Source organism: Pleurodeles waltl, chromosome 4_2 (genome assembly GCF_031143425.1).
Source record: "Pleurodeles waltl isolate 20211129_DDA chromosome 4_2, aPleWal1.hap1.20221129, whole genome shotgun sequence".
NCBI lineage: Eukaryota > Metazoa > Chordata > Amphibia > Caudata > Salamandridae > Pleurodeles > Pleurodeles waltl.
Window position 1 is genome coordinate 408,683,467 of NC_090443.1, and position 21,305 is coordinate 408,704,771.

A 21,305-nucleotide genomic window follows, 5' to 3' on the forward strand; every position below is an offset into this window, starting at 1 on the left:
ACGCCCAAAATCCAAAATAAGGCCAGGATTATAGCAACGCTAGATGAAGTCAAGGATTTTACCAAGAAACCACTGTACAAATGCAGTCAGCTGTTTTGGTGTGCAGCTGAAGTGAAGCCTGTCAGTGCTGCACTGCCATATTTCTCTCCGACTCTGGGGTGCAATGGCACATTTCATTCAACATTTTTGTAAATTTGCACTGGGGACATCTTTCCTGGTGGGGTTCACATTTCAAGACAAATGAGAAAGTGCACTTTGAGTGCAGCCACACCATGATCTTGTTACCTTGACCAGGACTGTTTGGGACCTTGCAGGCAGCACTGGGTTTTGGGGAATGGGGGAAAAGGTGGATGGATATTGAGAATACCTTCCCATCAGTGGGTGTACTTGGGATCTTGCCATTTGGCTTATTTTACTGCTGTACAGACCGTCAACACTCGCTATGTTAAATGACTGATGTCAGGTTCGTTGGCTGAGAGTTTTTAGTAAAATACTACATGTGATTACAAGTAAATAGTAGAGAGTCTGAAATGAGTCAAAGAAACGGACTAGCCTCACTGTGTCAGGCACTGAAACCATGATCAGTCTGTTTGTACGAGTATGGCTATGCCATTCTTTTGCAGCAACATGCAATTCAATCTGGGTGGTAACCCCTGAAGCCATATCACAGAAAGTGACCACAATGCGTGCGTTTGTGTTTGCTTCTTATGCCCTCAAGAATTTAGGCATAATACGAGTCAGGGGAGATGCTTGAGCGAGTATTTCAGTAATAACCATGCTGTTGGTGCAATTACAATGGGCAATTCTCTTATCTGCATGGAACGTGGACCCATTCATGTGAGGGAACACTGTGCTATTGGACCTGCATCTGTATTACAGACATGGTGGGCGCAGCAGCAAAGAAGCTGTCAGGAAGTGCTCGGACTGCGCGCCACATAAAGGCGCCCCCTCCCAAATGCCTCTTATGGCTTAGGAACCCCTACCGATCACGATCAGCCGAAGCAGGTACCACATTTCAGAAGTAAGAATAAGGGGACCTGCATGCTCGTCCAGTAGTACACTACAGATTTCACAAATGCCAAGCGACCCCATATTACATATGACATTCTGACTTAGCAAACAGCATTGTATACGCTGGAATTTTAGGACTAGCCATAGGCAAATATTAAACTACAAGGCCCACAATGCAAAGTGATTTTGACAACGAGGTCCGGACTAGCTGTGGTCCATATTATGCTAAAAAAATTTTTTTTTTGCATTTTCCCATTGTATAGTAGAGCATTTTACATATGACATGTGAAAAGACGATGAATATGTATACTTAAGAAACGTTAAGGATGCATGGTATTAGGTTACACGAGTAGCATATTTGACGTCATAACGTTGATGATGGAAAGACATTTTTGACAATCACTAGGTATGTACCATAGTTAGTCAGCACACTAATTACACAAACATCACAGACTAGGTCCTGCATTTAGTCAAAGTGAAATAGTGGAGTCTAGGGTTCCGTTCGTACTCCTGGGTTAGTGTAGGTCTGCCTTTATAATGTGGGGAGACACTTCAATAATTCTAGTTAATTCCTAATTTAAATAATTGAAGAAATAGAACCCCTTTTCATTTTATGAATAATGACAGATGAAATATTAAGTCAGACATTGACATTTTCTTTACTACGGATAATGGGTCAATTAAAGAGCCACCAGCCACTACTGGGGGTCCCTGCACAAAGTGACACCATCACCAGCTCACCCTGCATTTCCACGGGCCATTACTAGAGGTCCGAGGAGGGCAGAAAGGTGGAGAAACTCAGCACTAACTTTATCAGGGTGCAGAGATTCCAGCACTAGATGTACCAGGGTGCAAAGTCCCAGGGAGCAGAGATTCCTGCACTGGATGTACCAGGATGCAGCTTTAGCACTGGATATCCCAGGGTGCAGAGACTCCAGCACTGGATGTCCCAGGGTGCAGAGTCGGCACTGGCTGTATCACGGTGCAGAGACTCCAGCACTGGCTGTATCATGGGTACAGAGACTCCAGCACTGGATGTACCAGGATGCAGAGACTCCAGCACTGGATTTCCCAGTATGCGGAGTCAGCACTGGATGTCCCAGACGTCAGCACTAGATAAATGAGGGTACAGACTCCAGTACTGTATATAACAGAGTACGGAGACTTCGGCACGTGATACAACAGGCTGCAGAGTCTCCAAAGGAGTCTATTATCAAAGCCTGCTAAGAGCGTCTAAGAACGGCTCAACATCCTGTGATTCTGGGCAAATCTCTTAATCTCCCTACGCCTACCAAAAACGAATGTGTCTTGTGTAAGGTAACTGGTGCAACTCGATCAATGAGTAATCCAGGGTGAAGTACACTAGCTGTTCCTAGAGTCTTAGACTACAGACATTTAAACAATCATACACGTACATTTGCTATACAAAATACACACAGCACTTAAGAACAAAGTAGTGCGCAAGAAATATAAAACAACATAGAATATTTCCAACTGATTTTCCTGCCAAAATATAGCGCTTGAAAGTAGGGATTTAACAAGTTTCAGCACTTTAGGCTCGCAGCAAAAATTTGCTGACTGCCACATGTCCACAAGAACAGTCCAAGACTGTTTTCACACCTATTTTACACGACATTGACCCTAAGGCGTTGCCCTACGTAGATGACATCTACCTCAAGGACGATGACCTCATGCAACATGTAAGACAGGTAGCCCATATTGTTGTGGGATTTGCCGAATCAGGCTACAAACTCAAATACAAAAAAACAAAAATAGCCTTCCTTAGTGTCCTGTTTTTGGGATACGAATTATCAGATGAAGGCAAAAGCCTAGCGCCACAGTTTTTAGAAAAAAGCTCACTACAACCTCCAAACACTATCAAAAAGCTCCAGTCTTTGTTGGGCTTTTTAAATTTTAGCAGAGCATACATTCCAGATTATGCACTGCGCATTAAACCTTTATATGACTTGATATGTCCTGACTTTTCCAGTAAATAATGAAGTCAAACACACGCATTCTCAGAGCATTAAAACAAGACATGCTTGAAGTTAAACACTCACAGACAAGGGAAAACAAAAACACTTGGTCATCGAAGTGATTGCCTTCGGTTTCACGTATAAAAAGTTCAATGAGGGTGAGACTGTCCCGATTGCATACAAATCACATTTGTACTCTACAGCAGAACAACGCTTCGCTCCCACTGAGAAAATTCTCACTGCTGTTCAGATGGCTGTTATCAAAGAGAGGCCCCTGGCCCAGGGGAAACGTATCACTGTCGTCTCTCTGATCCCGGCCCTTGTGGCTGATACTAAAGCTAACGTTCCTAACGCTAAAGCACTACATCCACATTTGATTCAATGGGCAACAACTCTCACTGACCCTGATATTGACTATATTTTGGACTCAAAATTACAAACTCAAAAATTGTTGCAATACAAATTTGAATACCCAGTTCCAACAAATAAATTGATTATTGAACAATATCAAACAATTATGTACACTGATGGCTCATCCCAACCAGCTATAGGCACAAAACATCAATACTCCACCACTTGTGCAGTCGTGAGTGACTACATGAAGGAAGGTGAATTCCATCCACAGCATACTTATACACAGACCTTAGGGGACTGCATTGCACTATTGGCAGAGCTTAAAGCTCTGGTGAAGGCACTGGAACACAGACTCAGAACAGCTGACGCTGATTGTCTGTGATTCGTACTATTGTGTCCAGTCCTTCAATGAATATCTGCATTACTGGAGCCAGAATGGGTTCAGAGATTCAAAAGGAAACACCATCAAACACAGACTTATGTGGCGGAAAGTAGTGGATCTGAAGAAAACGCTACCTATTCCATCTTGTACATATGCTAGGACACCAGCGTGTTGGAATACACATTGTTGGCAATACCTTGGCTGATGAAGCAGCCAAATCAGCAGTAGCTATGGCTTCTGCAGTAACTCATTCTAGAACGAAATTAGAGGATGAAACACTAGCTGCTGTGAAAGCTTCGACTGATGGCACACCTATGCCAAAGGCATATCCTGCCAAATATTCCTACCGTATATCATGGCTCAATACTGCCCTAGTCGTAATACCAGGGGTGGGTAATCGTGTCATTCCCAACAAAGATCAGAGGCCAGAATTGATCAAAGCAGCGCATGAGGGAGTTGCTTTTGCCCATGCTGGTGTGGGGGCAACAATATCATTGTTATAAGCACGTTACTGATGGCCAGGTCTATATAAACAGACCAAGCAGTATGTCCTTTGTTGTGACATCTGTCAGCAAATAAAGGGATCCACCATCAAACAGCCACTGCCGACACCCCTCCTATTTTCTAACAGTTACAATGTGTGTACTTGGACCATTGTGGTCCCTTGACACCTGACAGTGCATACAAATACATTTTAGTCGCTGTTGACTAATGCTCCAGATTTCTATGGGTTTGACGACATTGCTCGGCTGACGCTCAAACTGTTATTAAAGATTTGCAAGTCTTTATCGGCACATATGCTGTTGCGTCTTTCCACTCAGACTAGGGCCCTGCCTTCGCTATATCGTGCACCGGTTTCAGTCCTGGGAATACACGGAACCAGAACTGTCAATTTACCACCACTGCCTGGTTCTAAAGAAAATCGCTTTGTCTCCATCGACAATGTCAAACTACACCATATGGCCGATCCTGCACAATAGACCTAGAGGACTTCTGGGTAGTACCTGAATCCCTCTCACTACAGACCAGGATGTTCCTCTACAGGTTTTAACCAGCAACGCTGATACTTCTCTGAACCTGGGGAGGGTGGGAAATTATCTTTCATTAGTTGCATTAACTTCTTCCCCGACAAGTAACGTCAAAAACATTGAGCGATTCTACTCACATTCTTCACAAACAGATGGTATAGTTTACTATGAACCATCGCAAGAGGCTTCAGCCAGCTCTCCTCTTCCAAATACGGTTTCCAGTTTTTGCACAAACTGCCTCTGGATATTTTGCCGTCATCAATGCCACTTTCACCGACTCATCTGCCTCTACTGTAACAGAACTGTCAAGAGCACGTAAGCTGATAATTTGGCTCAAAATTAACTATTTTATTCTTCCATGGAACTATCTCTGGCTCTTATTAACTGTACTTGTCTTCCTCCTTTGGATTTGGTTTGTCATCATTTTCTTTCTACTGATACATGGTCATTACCTTCCTGAACGCTCTACAGTTGAATTGGTGGATGAGGTCCTAAAACCACATTTTTCCTCTCACAAAGTGTGCAGGGACTTGTCCCTAGTGAACATTTCTGCTATACCAATTCCTAATGGGATGGTTTGGGATAAAGTATCTTTTGATCTATCTGAGGTCATCCAAATTCTGTATGTATTTAAACTTTCCATGAACTACGTTATAACATCCGGAGTAGTTTCTGATGATTGGGATGTGAAAACAGTTGATTCTATGATGTCTGATATGCAATGTTTCACTGAATTTGAACGTGAGGATGTTTATTAATCCAAAGAAAATTATGGAGATATGTTCTGTTACAATCATTATGGATGTCAGTTCATTCACAGAGCAAGTACCCCAAAGACTATTTTTAATTATACACAGTGGGAACACTGTCCGACTCCGCCAGTGGGGAGTTCCACAACGTATTCTGAAAAGTTCACATATTTCTCTGGGCACAGTGTTAAAAATGCTGAGTCGTATTATTTTAAATTGCCAGTAATGGAAAGTCAGCACATTTTATTAACTGATACCAAATTTATTATTCTGATTCCTTTGTTTCCTGGTTAGCTATAGAAGGCCATGAATATTGGTTGAAGTCGATAAACTTAAAAAGTGTGTGGGGAACAAAAAAATGGCAAATAAGGGGAAAGGAAGCTTTATTTAGAGCATGCATGAAACATGTTCAAATGATATTTTATAATGATGATGTGATATAATGATATTTTCCAAATGAAACTGACAACAGACAAGTTGTTTAGGCTTGGAAAAAATTAGGGATTTGAATGTGCCCAGTATTCCTGCCCCTGCTAAATTTGACAAATGGCCAAAATACATAAATACTACTGAAGATCAACTCGATTAGTGGGTCCAGAATCGAACACATCACTTTCACGTCCTGGTGGGTGGTTATTTTGGCCAGTAGACACCAAAAGGTGCCACGCACGTTTTGTAAACTCCACAGTTTTTTTTAATTTTTTAGAACAAATAGGCTATACCCTTGCTATGTGTCATCGGAACAATTGGGTATAAAGACAAAATAGAGTGTAGGGAAATGATGCCAGCAATGGTTGAAAAGTTCCTTACTTAATACTGTTAAAGCACACCTCAGTCTCCTGTCTAACAATACAGATTTGCAGGATTTCCTGTAAGGCCCCAGAAGACAACGCAGAAAGTGCTTCTTATATGCAGTATATAATGAAATTTGGAAACTTTCCCAACAAGAAACTGCTGCCCGGTTAAGGCAAACTGATTAGGAAAATTTACAGGACGCATTAGCCGCGGTAGATAATGGGATTAACACCTTGTCCAACCGGATATACACTTTAAATAACGTGGTCTTTTCTGCAATAGATATAACACAGAGTGACATGTCACCTTTACACCATGGACAGAGTCACCTAATTCCTTTGTGAAGTTAGGTTGGACAATACAAAAATTTAAAGCAGGTCGCTTTCCCTGGCAACACTTTAGCGCAAGGGACACATTTTCAACATTTAATTTAACTTGGCAATGGCAAATTATCACTAAGAAGGAATCGACTTATGTCATGCAAAACACTGAGAAATTAGAAAAGTTGCCCTTTTCAGTGGCTGAAATACCATCTGCAGAATGGTTAATACAAGGGATTATTATTCTGCCTATTTCAACACTTCAATTTACATCCTGCTTGATACACATTCCAGTAGGAAGATATGAAAGGCTGGGAGATGGTTATATACATGATGTGTGGGAGCTTCCCTTTTTGTACAAATGTTTCAATGGCATGAAAGAGGTCTTTCTTAGCGGCAATGAATTAGAGACTTCTGTGAGCCATTCGAAGATTTGTAGGCAACTGTCTTTGCACGGGCATGTAATGCATTGGTAGCGAACATGGCTTGCTATCTAAAGGGAGTTCTATTCCCCTTGATTAGACCTGCGTTCCAGGTGCTCTCAAATGGAAGCTATGTGCTCCTTAACAGTGACACTTGTTGTGGAATGCGAGCCGGAATAGCATATGTCGTTTCGGTCTCCCAAACCGTCACCTGTCCCGGGAAAGTCCTTTTCCCCCCTAAAGGGAAATAGCAGAGATTTGACCTCATATTGATACTTTAGATGTGAATTTCGACTAGCTGAGCAGACTCCAGGCTTTGTTTCAGAAACATGTGGCGCTTACATCTAAGCGCGAGACCTATGCGCTTCAAGTTGCGAAATCATCTGCAGAGATTCAGTCCCTTTTAATTACAAACTTTCCGAGACACTTTGGTGAACTTGTGGGACGAATATTTAACACGTCCAGTATTACTGGGGTCGTGCATTATTTAAGGCTACTGGTTCTGGTTTCGTTCACAGCTTTTACTCTATATTTGGCTTAATACCTTCAGCCATACACTTCATATTTTCAAGTGTTTTCTGGGGATTTCCGATTACTTTGGCTATAACAAGTGGCATCCTGCTGGTGCTATTTGTTCTCTGCAATGGCTGTGCCTTCACAACAAAGAGGACTGAAAATGCTTCCACCAGCGCAACTGTGTTGTGAATGCACGATGCAGTATTTCGGAGCACCACTCCTGGAAGAACTGGAGTGTGACTGGTCTCGGTTTTGGATTTTGTGCAGCCCATTTTTCGATCCCTTTGGTGCCCTTTCAAATGTGCAGTGAAAGTTTGTCTTCCTATGCAGCGCTTACTTTCATTGGACGCTGATCTGTTGATGTTCTTGCTGAGGGCTCATTACCAGACATGAGCATTGAGGGTGCGTTTGCTATGGGAAGCCGTCTAGGAGTTGCCCTTTGTGGATTATGCAGCTCAACTCAACATTGGGCACAACATGGAATTCTGCTGCCTCAGCTGGAGCTCAGGCTTTGGAACATGTGTGCTCCTTGGTTTTCCTTGGAAACAATCTGGATATTCTAACATCTGCTGAAGTGGAACATTTCCTGGCTTCAATTGGCGCGGATGTAGGTTTTAGTTGCTCTATATTTTCATTTTAGGCCTATAACCACCTTTGAACCAGCAAGGGGAGGGTGTTGTATAGCTGTTTTAGACATGTTATTTTAGCAAACTAGGCCTGCCGTTGTGCACTTTAGCCCAGTTACATTTATTTCAGCATCGCTTTGTTTTTTCAGCATTAGCCACATTTGTGGTGTTGTTTTATTTTCTCTATCTGGTTGTTCTTTCACTTGGGAAAGCATAACGTTCTTAGTACAGCATTCATTTCACTTTGTGCTTTCCTGAAGGCTGCAGTCAGATAGGGTTGCCGGCAAAAGTGGTACGCAGTGTTTCTGACATTCACAGAAACATACATATCCTTCCGTGGGGACCTTTTCTTAGAAAATCAACTGTATCATCAAAACACTTCCCTGTTCCATACACGTTAGAGGGAGATTACAGCCAGCTGACCACAACTGCATGCTGACTGCTCTCTCCCTTTAAATCTGGTTGCTTGGATCACAACACGTTTGGCATACTAGTGCCCCCTCATAAGTCCCTAGTATATGGTACCCAGGGCATTGAGGCACGAGGGGTTCCCCATGGGTTGCAGCATGTATTATGCTAACCATGGGAGCCCATGTAAAATGTGACTGCAGGCCTGCGACAGCAGCCTGCATGAAAAGGCGCAAGCACCCTTTTCACTTCAGGTCACTGCACCAGGCCACTGTAAGTCACCCCTATGGGTGGCCCACCTAACCCAGAGGACAGGGTGCAGGTACCTGTGTGTGAGGGCACCCCTGCATGAGCAGAGATGCCCCCACTAGCTCCAGCTCCATTTTCAAGGACTTAGTGAGTGCAGGCAAGATATTTTACACGTGTACTGGACATAGGTCACTACCTATGTCTAGCTATATAACAGTAACTCTGAACCTGAGCATGTTTGCTATCAAACATGTCAGAATCATTCCCCTAATACTGTTGCCAGTATTGGTTGTATGATTCCAGGCACTCTGGAGGCTCCTTAGAGGAAAACCCACATTGCTCCTATTAGCTTTCTGGGGGTTTTCTGGCAGTCCACACTGCTGCCACCCCTCAGACAGGTTTCTGCCCTCCTGCTGCTTGACCAGCTCAAGCTCAGGAAGGTAGAACAAAGGATTTCCTTTGGGGGAGGGGGCGAGTTACACCCTCTCCCTTTCAAAATAGATGTTACATGGCTTTGGAGGGGTAGCCTCCCCAAGTCACTGGCATGCTTTGAAGCTCACATTTGGTGCCCTCCTTTCATAAACCAGTCTGCAACGGTTCAGGGACCACCAGTCCCTGCTCTGACGCAAAACTGGACAGCGGAAAGGGGAGTAACCACTCCCCTGTCCATTCCCACCCCAGGGGTGGTGTCCAGAGCTCCTCCAGATGGCCACGTGATTTTGCCATCTTAAATCCAAGGTGGGCAGAGGCCACTGGGAGCACCTGAGTGGCCAGGTCAGGTAGGTGATGTCACAGCCCCCTCCTGATAGGTGGTCACCTGGCTAGGTGGCCAATCCGCCCTTCTAGGGCTATTTAGGGTCTCCCTCTTGGGTGGGTCCTCAGATTCGACGTGCAAGACTCCATCAGGAATCCTCTGCAACGTTTACTTCGACATCTGACCACTGGTACCACAACTGGACCCTAAAATCTGCAGCTCAGCGACAACTCTGCTCTGCAACATTGTTTCTCCGGCTCCTTCCAGCAACTGTAACATTTCACCAGCTGTGCATCCTATGAGGTCAGAAAGACTTCAGCCTGCACCAAAAAGGAATCTCCCTTGGAGTGAAGGAGTCACTACCCTGCATCTGCAGGCACCACTGCAACAACGACCGGCTGCGTGGATCTCCACTCTTCCTGAGCTGCATAGATCCTGCATTACAGCTGGTGGTTTGCAGCGGTCCCCTTGGTCCTCTCTGCCAGCTGTCCAACTTTGGTGAAGGTAAGCCCTTGCCTTCCCAAGCAGGCCAGTACCCCAGTGCACTGCATCTGTTGCAGCTACCAAGACTTGTTGGCATCTCCTCCAAGGGATCTTCAGGCTCCGTGTAGCCCCAGCACTCTTCCTTGTGAAGCACAGCCCTCTGCGTGCTTCTCCTGCGATGTGGGATCTCTCTTCAAGTGTGCTGCGTGGGCCACTTTGTGACTCCTGGGCTCCTTGCCTGTGGGTCTTCTGTGGGGGCTGCCTCTACTTCTTTGGACTCTCTGCACTGCTGAGGGTCATCTGGGACTCCCACCACGGGTTGAGTCCCCCTTGGACCTTTCTGGCCCCTGAAAGCCCCATTTATACACCATCTGTGACATTCGCCTTTGCCAAGGCTTGTTGGTGGTTTTTCCGCACCACAGACTGACTGCAACCCTTCATCCAGAGTGGGATGTCGACTGTATCACCCAGAAAGTCTTCCTCTGCTCCAGTGCTGCATTGCTAACCGCCTTCGTCTCACTGGCGACCAATTCCTGCTTCCACAGACGGGTGGGTAGTGGCTCCTGTCACGACCAGACACTAACGTGAACTGGACTTGGTTCCATTCTCTTACAGGTTTTCCTCTTCCAGGATCCACCTTTGGTTTCTTGCAGTCATATCTGGGTCTTGCAATATCCTTTTCTAACATCCTTTGAGTTGGTTTGGGGAGCACCAGTAACTCACCTTTCTCTCCTGGTTGCTAGGGGAGGGGGGCACTCTGGTACTTACATTTGGGGTTTCCTAAGTCCTCCAGCTCCCCTCTACTGATTCCACTTCCTTCGGTGGGGACCCAAATTTCGCATACCACTTTCTTAGTATATGGTTTGGTCCCCCCAGCCCTTCAGTTCTGCCTAGTGCTTTTCACTGTCTTCTATTGCTTTTTTATGCCAATTTCTGATTGCTACTGTACATATAATAGTGTGTTTACTTACCTCCTATTGGAGTATTGCCTATCTAGTATTTTAGTACTTGTGTCACTAAAACAAAGCACCTTTATTTTTTAACATTGTGGTTCTTTCATGTGTGAAAGTGCTGTGTGACTAAGTGGTATTGCATGAGCTTTGCATGTCTCCTAGATAAGCCTTGGCTGCTTATCCACAGCTACCTATAGAGAGCCTGGCTTCCTAGACACTGACTACACCTCACTGATAGGGGAGAACTGGACCTGGTATAAGGTGACAATACCATAGGTACTCACCAAACACTAAGCAAGCTTCTTATAGGGACCCACAAATAATATAAAAAAATGAAATAAATAATGCCAATATATTTTTTTTTTGCTGCAGACAGAGGAAAAATGTAAATAGAAGTGTTTTAGTTATATGCAGGGCCGCGGGAATTATGTCGCAGAGAGGACCAAATTTTTTGAAAAGTCCAGTTATGCATTTACAAAGCCGGTAGCTCCAACTCACGCAAATGCGAGACCTATTGCATTGCAAGTGCTTGTCTTCTTAACTGCCAACCTTTTGGCTACCCTCAAATTTCTTGAAATGAGAATGAGTGGTTGCAGCTTTGTGTTCCAACTCTCCCGCCTGTCCATGTCTCCAATAAACACTTATTTTAAGAAGAGGGATAAAAAACTCTGACATTTTTTGAGTAGAGGCAGAGAACGTTTTGCTTTTCTACCTTCAGTCCTAGATTGTGAGCAATGTCTGCTTTTGGCAAAACTAGAGAGATTGAATAAAATACACACATGAATACGCATGAGTGAAATACGTTGACAAGCACTGTGGAGACTTTGACAGATAGTGGACTTAAAACAGGCGGAACGCCTGGATAAACCAAGTCTGGGAATCCTCTCTGGGAGTTAAAACCTTACTTATTTCTTATTATGATGAGTGGCATCCTAGCGCCACGGAACCGCTGGAGCGCTGTATAGATCCACCAGCTTAATACAACCAAGAAAGGATGTGCACACAACGTGTATGACAACTTGCTCAGAAATTAAAATTACTACATCATGGTAGACTGTAAATTGTAATGGTCTTCACTAATGAGAAATAGTTGTCTGACTGGTAGTGCAGTGGTGATGCCTGGTTCACAGAGACTTTTATTTTGTACTGCACCGACGTACATAAAGTGATGGCTTCTCGCTGTGTACAAATCTCTTAGCCTGCTGTGCCAGTGACTGACTCATCCAGTAACTGAGCAATAGTCCTCTGACCTGGAGCTGGTCTCATCCAGCAACGGGGAAATAGTCCACCTACCTGGAGCCGGGCTCATCCAGTAACGGGGCAACAGTCTTTCTACCTGGAACCAGGCTCATCCAGCAATGGGGCAACAGTCCTCCTGCCTGAAACCTGGCTGATCTAGTAATGGGGCAATAGTCCTCGTACCTGGTGCATTACTCCACCCCCACCAGTATCAGATGATACACTACTGGTGCCTCTCCTTGTTGGAAAGACGGCCGAGAAGGTGCTTAAAACCAAGACCAAATGAAAGATGCATTAACTGTTCAGTAAACATGCCCTTAATGTCTAGATGAATGCAAGGTGAGCAGGCCCCAAAACAACTAAGGCAACGCAGAACTGGACTGACACCACTTGCTGATAAATATAGATAAGTGTTCCAGGGATCACGGGGACCACTTAACTAAGGGCAACAAAAGGCATCTCGCTATAAATCAAAGAAACCCAGCATGATAATAACAAGCAGTGGCAACACCAATAGGTCTGCGATTAATATGCTATTACATGTAGGTTTAGCACATTAGAGTGAGGCACTCGAGAGGAAGCCAAGCCAACAACAGAGGCTAGAGAGGGTTATAGTTGTAAAGGGTATTATACCAATACAACTCACGGACTGAGTCACAACTACAACGGATTCATAACAAAGAATTTACAAGTACAACAAAGTTACAACACAGTACATTTACAACATATTGGTAGCTAAGGCTTAAAGAACTTAGGGAAGTGTGAAGTATAGGGATTGCGGATGTAGTTGTAGGGGTTAGTAAGGATGTTTAGGGTTCAGGGATGTTAGCATTAAGGGGTTGTAAGGAGTTTTTGAGTCTCAGGGAAGGATAACATTCAGGGTATTCATGAGGGTTCAAGTATGGGTGGTGTTAAGGAGTAGTAAGGCGTTAATAGGGTTCAAGGGTACTGCTAACAGGTAATATTTTTTTTTAGCCTCCGGGATGGGTCGCATTAAGGGATAGTAGCGGTTTTATGATTCAATCAGGGAAAGGCAGCATTAAGGGGTAGGGGTTTCTAGGAATCAGTGAAAGGTAGTGTTGAGGGCTAGAAATGTGTTTTAGGGTTCAGAAAAGGATAGCATTAAGAGGCAGTATGGAGTTTTTGGGGTTCAGGGAAGGATAGCATTAGAGGGAAGTAGGAGGTATTCAGGGTTAAAAAAAGGGTGGCATTAACAGAGAGTAGGTGACAGGGAAGGGTATAGCTGGGGGGTAGTAAAGGATTACCTTTATTTAGGGAAATGTAAGGCTATTTTACGGTACAGAGAAGTGGAAGTGCAGAGCCCAGGGGCTGTGTGCATTTACCATTACAATGCAAACCATAACCTCGTATTACCTTATCACACATTATTTTCAGTTATTTTCAGTTAATGATTTCATTATTTCAGTGCGATATAATGTGTGGTAATGTAATGTGAGGTTCTTGTTTGTGTTGTAATGGTGAACTTCAGTGTGGTGAATGAGAAATTGTAATTGTGTTTATTGTGTGCGTGGTAAGTGTGATGCGAGGTGTTGGTGTTCATTGTAACCTATACTCTTGTAAAGTAGTCCCTTATGCTGTTCATTGCAAGCACAGGAGTGAAGGCAGAAGGATACACTCAAACGAACAACAATATTAGGTCCAGATTGAAACTCAACTGAACTTAACCAAGTCGACAAAGTCTGATCGAAGAATGGTTAGAAGGGGCGGACCTAAAGCCCACTTTCTTATTTATTGTTAGCAATAGGTCTAATTGAAGGTAAAAACCAGACTAGAAAACCCATAAAATAATTCTCTTGAATATAACAAACTGAATAACTTCACACAACGCAGTGGGCGAACCATCAAACAATGAAATGGCACAAACAAGTGTTAGAGGTGCTGTGACCTTTAAAACTATCTTGCGAAGTACTTCTCTTCTGGACTAAAAGCACTAGGAGCTGTTAGTTGACCACCCTGCAGCTATTGATCTCAGCAGAAGACGAATGAAAATGTACAAACTTTAATGACCAGAAACAAAAGGCAAAACCATCACCCAATTTCAAGACAGACAGCCGCTGCTTCAAACCTCGACCTTCACTCAACTCAATGAAACTCAAAATGCAGGCAATACAACTATAGTTAATAACCACAGTCTAAACCCATAATATGGTGTGGCCAAGCCAATCTCAGACCTGCCTACAAGGCAAATGAGAAAATGCAAGGCAAGCAACCAAGCGACTGAGACAGAGGAAAACAGAGATTGGCGGAAGACAAGATGCGTAAGGAAAGAGAATATTTCGTTTCTTATCAACTGTATACAAATATAATGAGATGAAGGCTTCAGAAAATTTGCATAACAAATCACAGACTTTCTCAAATTAGAAGGTAGAGAAAAGATGCAAATCTTAATAGAGAATAACAGTGACAGCAGAAAAACCAAGTATAATGTGGCAGCATAAGAGGACAAAGCTGACTTAAAGTTGCAAAGTATATTGCTTCATGGAATAGCATATGGCACTCCCAGTCAAAGCTGCAAAACATCTGGCAGCTTGTGGCTAGATAAGGCATCCACTGCACTGAGAAAAGGCATCAATATGCCTAATAGCAAATGAATGCATGAAACACAGGGATGAAGTTGCAGAATACCTGCACATTGGCATATTTATCAAATACTCAGAGCCAAGAAATGTAACTGTAGAATACTTGGGCCCAGATTCACTAACATTTTGCATAGTGGTTGCTCCAACTTTTTTTCCACGCAGCCACAAGCAATATGCTAGTGAGATTTACAAATCCACATAAGGGCGGATTTGCATCACCTTCTATGCATTGTTAAAAAAAAAAATACACCTTGAACTGCATGGTGTTTAACTGCATTGGGTATGATTTACATGGGTAGAGCATGGGCATTACCATGCATTCATCCATGTATTCTGATGCAAAGCCAGATTTAATAAAGGCTGTAAACCTTGGTTTGCACCAAAATGGTGCACCTACCCAAGCCGCATAAAAAGAAAAAAAGATCTTAATTTCTCCTTGTTGCATCCTCTTCCCATGTGTTCTGCATTCTGCAGCAGAGGTAGAAATATGCCTCTGAAGATTGTTTCTGTGCTGTAAAACAACAATCTTGACCAATATGACGCAAGGGTGCTGATTTGGATCCAGACAGCCACAAGTGTGCCAGAGCAGGTAGAAGGCTGAAGAGCACTGTATCTTTGTAGATATGGTGCTGTTTAGCTCCCTCCTGTTCACTCAATGCAGCAACTTGCCTTGCTGCATTGAGGGAACTTTTGGTAAATCTGTTCCTTGGTTTGAAAGAAGTCAAGAAAAGGAACGCATATAAATCTGTAGACAGGAGCATGAACAAGCAAAATAGATACAAGAGATGAAGTGTAAAATGCTTGGCCTTGTGTGGCAGTGCATGTCATCCAAGGACAGATTTTTGTTTTTTGCAGAATATCTGGTGGCACAGGATGGTATAGGACCACCATAAATAAAGTTACAAAATTTGTGGCCCAAGGGAGAGAATGCATAGCAGCACCCAAAGCCCATGCTGGACTCTTCTTACCATAAGAGGAGGACCAAGAATAATTTGTATATGGTTATTACCTATCTTGAGTGGCACACTAGACAAAAAACACAAGTGATGGAAACATGCCTGAACAACTGTCAGTGGCTGAGACTTTTACAAGCTTTCCACCCATCACTTTGGTGGTATTAACCCAGACAAAGAATGCCAAACATGTCACTGATGCAAAGCTTTAACATGCATGTTGAAAATGGCCTTTTCTGCAGGGTTACTCCCAAACTTTTTGCCTTCCTCCTCCTACTTTTTGGACCCTATTCCTCTTTTTGTTGGCTTAAGGACTCTGGGCACTCTCCCCTAAAACTTGGTATGGTTGACCTATTTAATGTACCTGTATGTCCCTTGTAATGTGGTACACCGTATACCCTGGGCCTGTACATTAAATGCTACTAGTGGGCCTGCAGTGCAGGTTGTGCCACCCACAGGAGTAGCCTTTCAAGCTCAGGCCAGCCACTGCAACAACTTCGTGAGCAGTTTACTGCCACCCTGGCTTGGCAAGTCAAACTATTTGCCAAGGACTCAACTCCCTTTTTGGTACACCTAAGTCACCCCTAAGGTAGGCCCTAGCTAGCCCTACGGACAGGGTGCTGTGTATGTAAAAGGTAGGACATGTGCCTTCATTGTGTGGCATGTCCTGATACTGCCAAGCAGCCTATTTGGTTTATCACTGCTGTGAGTGCTCCCCTCTCAAAGGTTTGCATTAGAAATGCCCTCGCATATGTCTAAGTGGTATCTTCTAATTTATGAGGAGCAGCGTGGGCATGTTTGCTATGTTTGGAACTGGTAGTGAGAAATGCTGCTTATTGGTGTAAGTGGATTTTTTATTACCATTTTAGAAATGCTTTTAGAAAGTGAGCATTTCTCTGAGCTTATGATCCTTGTGCTTTGAAGCCTGACTCCAATCCATGTCTGGGGTAGCTTGCTTACTTTCCAGACAGCGATCACACAGAGAGGGTGGAGGTGTGATGAGATTATACCTGCATACCGATTGGCCTTCCTGGGCTGGGAGAGGCAGGGCACGCTTACATTTATTTAGGCTGTGTCCTGCCCTCATACAAAGGGCTAGTTTGCTCCCTACTGACGTCTGGGGCCACAGGTGGGGATAAGGGAAGGTGTTTTGCACTTCTGAAGTTCCTTTGGAGTGCCCCCTGAGATCAAAGATAAAAAGTATAAGTACAAGGGTTGTTCCACATGTTTATGGGACACTGCATGGATCTGCCAGAGGGACCTGTTATGCTGCTATGAGGAACCGCCATCAGAACGGACTTCTTATTGCCCTGACCTGTGGCCTGCTAGGTCACAAGAAAGACTATTGCTCTGCCCCAAGAACCCTGATGTGCTTGTTCACTGCTCGCTTTACTTTTCCTTCGGCCGTCCCCAGTGATCTCCAGGGGCTGGTTGGTGTGTGTGGCCCCCTTCACCGTTGTATTCATGTTTTCCTAGTGCAAGGCAAGGGCTATAACCTTGTGCTGGAATGTGGCCCTCTGTGTACAGGGAGCGCTTGGTGGGCACCCCTACTATCTCCAGGATGGTGCAACACTGCTGATGGCTGTTTCTCCCCCCTGGGAAGACCCTGTGGAAGAGGAGTGCCCGGACAGTCATCGGCTGTGTTTCCCCAGCACGATCCAGGCGCGCACTGACTGGTCCCCCCGGGGCACAAGCAGGCACCCACTTAGACCATAATTCACTGCCAGGCCCTCCCTGAAGGCTGCGGCCACCTGAAATAGAGAAACCGGCTTGCGGCTGAGGACTCAAATGCCTCCCCGGGCCTTGGAGCGCTCTGGATGCAGATGAGGCACGTGAGTGGCTGAAGAAGATGCCACGGTTGAGAGGCTGCCCTGCAGGTACAAGGGTGGCTGCTTGGTAATTTGCTACATGTGGGGAGGGCCCGGAGAGGCCTCCCTGCCATCGTGGGAAACAAGAATGTGACACCCCTCACCATGGTATGGGGGAAGGGTTGCCAGGGGGTTTGGGGGCTTGGAGGGTGATTGTGTTTGGGGAGGAGGGAGAGGAGTAGGGGGCATTTGTTCCGCCATTAGCAGGACAGGAAGGAACCTTGACAGAGGGCACCATTCCTGAAGGGAGATACATAAGGCATTGTGTATAGTCAGGAGCACCGGGGCTCCCGGACTGAATAATTTGCATCTGTTGTACCGCTCCTCTAGTGGAGAGAGAGCACAGAGGCACTGCGGTTATTATGTGAAGGTGCTTTTGGAACTGCGACAGACTTTTTTTGACGTTCCCATGATCATATACTCTCAGTGATGGGGTTATGTTTTATGCCCTGACTGATAATGCCAGTATTACCTGGTTCTAGTAATAAGTCTATTTCAGGACCTGCATTAGGCGCATGGGGGGAATATTGTTTATGACAGATGCAAAGTATGAGGATATTTCTTTTGTTTGCATTCATAATGATGATCTAACAACTGCTCGCTTAGCAGGGTATTACTGGTTTATGTTGTTTTTGGTCTAAGGTTTTATGCAATACAGTTTATTTTTATATAACTTGTGGAGTTTTCTTTGTGGTGTACTTATTGTGTCACTGGGTTGTGTGTGTATTGTAAAAGCTTTACACATTGCCTCTGGGATAAGCCTGGCTCCTCTGTGCCAAGCTACTGGGCATGAGCTCAGGTTATCCTTGGTGTGTAAGTTACTCGCCCTGACTAGAGTTGTGGGATCTGCCTGGCCAAGGTGCATACCTTAGCCAATCAGAAACCCAATTTATAACACTGCACATTGGTCATACATGAAGGGATCCTTTGCCATTTTAACCTATTAATCATTTTATGAAAATGTGAACGTAATGCTGTATATAAACAATATTTAGAAAGACTAGTATCATTGCTCAGGTCAATAACAGTAGTATATTATACTCTCACTCGCCACAAAGCAGAACTGGATATGCTGGTCCAAGAGGTCCAAACATCACAATAAAATCCTGACACAGCCCCTTGCAAAGTGCAGGAAGGAGCATGTAGGAAAACACAAACTAGAATAAAAAAAAGATCAAAGGGAAGAATTAGCCTTTTAGCCCTGCAAAAATACTGAATTGTAGCCCAAAGCAGACACTCGCTTAATTTGGGCTGGCTGACAGATAAAAAACACAAACCCAGAGAAGATAGTCATCCATCTGCCTCAACTGGGAAATGTAGAGGTCAAGAGAGATTATTTTTCTACACAACCCTAGACACTAAAGCATTCTAAATACTCCACCCCCTTACATCGTGCAAGCAGATGGATCCAGTAAAACAAAAGTACAACTATGTCTCATCTCAGGACAATCTCTAAAAGCAGCAGAGAAAGAGTCCAAATAAGTAAGACTATATTCAAAAGAGAGGCAATGAACAAAGCAGAGACCAAGATAATTTATAAATTCAACTTGCCCCACTTGGAGAGTCTGGAATGATACCGTTCACATATTCATATTGTAAACACTTTCATAACTTAACATAAGGTGTATTTGTAAAGCCAATGCTCACCCTTTGGTGCTGATTGACCACTGTTACCCATTTCAATGGCACTCATTTTATCAACCTTAGAAGGAGTCGATGTATTAGTTAACTGAGCCATCAGACACATCCCAAATTTCCAAGTGAACTTATTACGGCTATTCACTGCAATGAAGTATGAAAGCCCAGTACCAAGGACTGTGAGTCCATGATGTCAGATGGTATATTGGAAGAAGGGTTTCAGAAAGAGATAAATTATATAGAAATTGATCTAACCAAGTCACTATTGTTGATCAATCACGATCAGTGCATATCTAATATATCTACACATGCTTTGCCCTTGTAACCTCGTCAATAAACAGGTACCATGGGAAATTACCATACCATTTTTTTTGTACATAATGTACATTAAATCATAATTCATTCATCTTGTTACACAGTCTTTGCATGCATGGTACACCCTGAGAGTGTTCTAATTTGCAAGAACAAAAATGCATGTGACTCTTAATAGTAATTTCTTTGTAAAGCAGATAATTCTTCTAATCCGTTATTTTCCTCACTGGAACCTTTCTTTAATAACCAGTCCACACGCATCAGCCTACATCATTCAGTCCTCCTCAGGACATTATTAAAGACGAGAAGTGTTCAAACAGCAAGCATCACATCTTGTAGCTGGTGTTCAGGTGATTATGCTTGTGACTCTTTCTCGACACTCCATTTTCTTCCATCCACCAACGATATTCATGAGCATGAACTTTAGCCATTGTAGATGGCTAATCTTCTGCAAAAAGGTCACACGATGTCAGATGGAACAAACAGAGGCATATGTTCTTGTATTACTGTAAATGGGAGAGCATTCTCTGGTCTGGCAGATGCTTCCTGTCCTCTGGAGTAGAGTGGATGCTTTATCGCCATCTTCTGGAGCTCAGCGGTTGCTTTATCTGCTCTTCTTGTTCCTGTAAATTTTGTACATAGAGAACCATTTCACAAATACTGCTATCATCTTCTTCAATTTGGAGACAAGTTAAGGAAGCATGGTGCAGAAAGAACAGAGTTCCATGTGTTTAAGCTTCCTGTTCATGTCCTGCAGTATGCATGAGGGTAGTTCACACCTGTAACTCCATTTCACTCTGGGAGTGATGTTGGAGCCACATATAAGCACCACCCCAGCATGTCGACATCAGTTTCTTTCTTGAATCTGTCTGTAAAGTCAGACATAAAGCCTAATAACTGTTCAGATTTGACAGCATGAAGATGTTTAAGTTGGGACCTTTTTACGGGTGAAGGAAGAAGTCAATTCTAGAGAATAGGGAGGTGAGAGAGCGATGAGGAACCTGAAGTTAGAAAGAGTATCCAGTAGAAAGAATATTACTGAAGGTAAACCGTTTTCTCTTCTTATGGATACCTCTAACCACAGATACCTCACTTTGTCAATAGATACCAAAGCAGTACCTCAAAACAATAAGTCTTGCAAGACCGTACGGGCAAAGTGTCTTTTGCCTGACTTGGCTCTGAAGGCAGCAGTGTTTCATGAATGTGTGCACGGATGTCTGGTATAGGCACTACTCATGCCAATGTATTGGTAGAAGCCTAGGCTCTGGTGGAAATTATCCTTCAGTCTTTTAGGAGGCTGCTTGTGGCCAGTGAGTAGCAGATCTTTCAGATCTTAATACAGCGGACTATCTACCTCAACACAGTCCCCCCGCCCCCCCTCCAAGTGAACTAACAAGGAGCTGACTGTCCACACAATGGTTCTTGTTGCGCTTTATGTAACAACTCAAGGCTCTTTTGAGTTGTAAGTGGTGGAACTTCTCCTCCTCTTTTGAAGGATAAAGTGGAGCAAAGAACATTGGAAAGAATAGTTCGACATTTAAATGCATCACAATCTTCAGCAACAATGCTGCTCTAGTCTGCAACACCAGTTTCTCTTGGAAAAAGGTGGTTTACGGTAGACAAACTTGTAGGAAGCTGGCTCTGTACATAATATACAGAAGTAAGGCAT

General features: G+C 43.8%; 1 protein-coding gene across 8 annotated transcripts in view; it reads right to left on the reverse strand.

Annotated features, from left to right (window-relative positions):
- Window positions 1-21,305, reverse strand: part of RABGAP1L (RAB GTPase activating protein 1 like) — a 1,234,468-nt gene that overhangs the window by 32,856 nt on the left and 1,180,307 nt on the right. The gene's annotated exons all lie outside the window — the stretch shown is intronic.